We start from the raw sequence: 1818 nt of genomic DNA, 5'->3' as shown, positions 1-1818 counted from the left end.
ATGATCTTGCATATGTTGAACTACCCTTGCATCCCTGGAATCAAGCCTACTTGGTCATGAGGAATAAAGCCTACCTGGTTGTGATGAATATTCTTTGTTATATGTTGCTGAATAAAATTTGCAATTATCTTGTTGAGAATTTTTGCATCTATCTTCATCAGAGCTATTGGTCTGTACTTTTCCTTTTTAATCATGTCTTTATCTGTTTGGAGAATGAGGATGATGGAGGCTTCATAAAATCAATTTGAAAGGTTTTCTACCTGTAGGATCTTTAGAAATAAATTTTAGTAGAATAAAGTTAACTCTTCCTTGAAAGTTTTGTAGAATTCAGAAGTGAAGTCATCTGGATCTGTTTGTTTTTTTTTTTCCTGTTGTTGTTGGGAAGTTATGAGTCTATTCAGGTTTTCCATATCCTCCTGATTTAATCTTGGTAGATTATATGCATCCAAGAATTTGTTTATCTCTTCCATGTTCTCTTGTTTCTTGGCATATAGTTACTTTCATTTCTATTGTGGCTGTTGTAATGTTGCCTGTTTCATTATGTATTTGATTTATCTGGTTACTTTCTTTCTTCTTCTTTATCAGTTTAGTCAATGGTGTGTTGATCTTGTTGATATTTTCAAAGAATCAGCTTTTGTTTCATTTATTCTCTGTATAGTTTTTTTTATTTTCTATTTCATTTATTTCTGCTCTAATCTTTATTATTTCTTTTCATCTGGCATTTCATTGTTGTTGTTGGTGCTGTTTTTCCAATTCCCTGAGGCATAATGTTAGGTTGTCTATTTGCCACCTTTCTATCCTTTTCATTTATGCACTAATTGTTCTGAATTTCTCTTATGACTGTTTTTATTGTGCCCCATAGATTATGGAAACTTGTGCACTCATTATCATTTTCCATAATTTTTTTGATCACAGACTTAATTTCTGCAGTAATTAAGAAGTCATCCAGAAGTAGGTTGTTCAGTTTCCATGTCTTTGTGTATTTTTGAGAGTGTTTCTTGAAATTAATCTTGAGTTTAATTCCATCATGGTCAGAGAAGATGCTAGATGTAGTTTCTATGCCTTTGAATCTGCAAAGGCTGGATTTGTTTCCTATCATATGGTCAATCTTTGAAAAGATTCCGTGTCGGGATGAGAAAAATATGGTCTTAGGGTGGAAAGTTCTGCAGATATCTGTCAAGTTCATTTGATATATAGTATCGTTTAGGTCGTGTATTTCTCTGCTTGTTTTTTATCTACAAATCTGTCTAAAGGAGATAATGAGGTGCTGAGATCGCCAACAATTATAGTGTTGCAACCTATCTCTCCTTTTAGCTTCTGCAGTCTTTTCTTCACTTACTTAGCTGCTCCTGAGTTCAGTGCATAGATATTTAGAAGCGTTATCTCTTCTTGATGAATTAGTCCATTTACTACTATATAATGCCCTTCTTTGTCTCTTCTTACAGTCTTTGTCTTAAAGTCTATTCTGTCTCAAATCAGTATTCCAACTCCAGCCTTTTTTGATTTCCATTTGCATGGACCATCCTTTTCCAGCCTTTCACTTTTAGTCTACATATGTCTTTATCCATAACGTACATTTCCTATAGGCAACAAATAGAGGGTTTCTGTTTTTTCATCTGTTCAGCCAGTCTGTGTCTCCTGAATAGAGAATTTAATCCATTAACAGTCAATGTTATTATCGCTATTTCTGGACATATTCCTATCATTAAATAAGTTATTTTCTTGGTTGTTTTTTGTTCTTTTATATCCATCCATTTGACTATTTAGTTTTCTTGATATAGCACTCCCTTCAGAACTTCTTGAAGAGCTGATCTGGTA

This window comes from Tupaia chinensis, unplaced genomic scaffold (assembly GCF_000334495.1).
Source record: "Tupaia chinensis unplaced genomic scaffold, TupChi_1.0 Scaffold000388_1, whole genome shotgun sequence".
Lineage (NCBI taxonomy): Eukaryota > Metazoa > Chordata > Mammalia > Scandentia > Tupaiidae > Tupaia > Tupaia belangeri.
The sequence above is the reverse complement of the archived record's forward strand: the minus strand, read 5'-3'. Positions refer to the sequence as shown.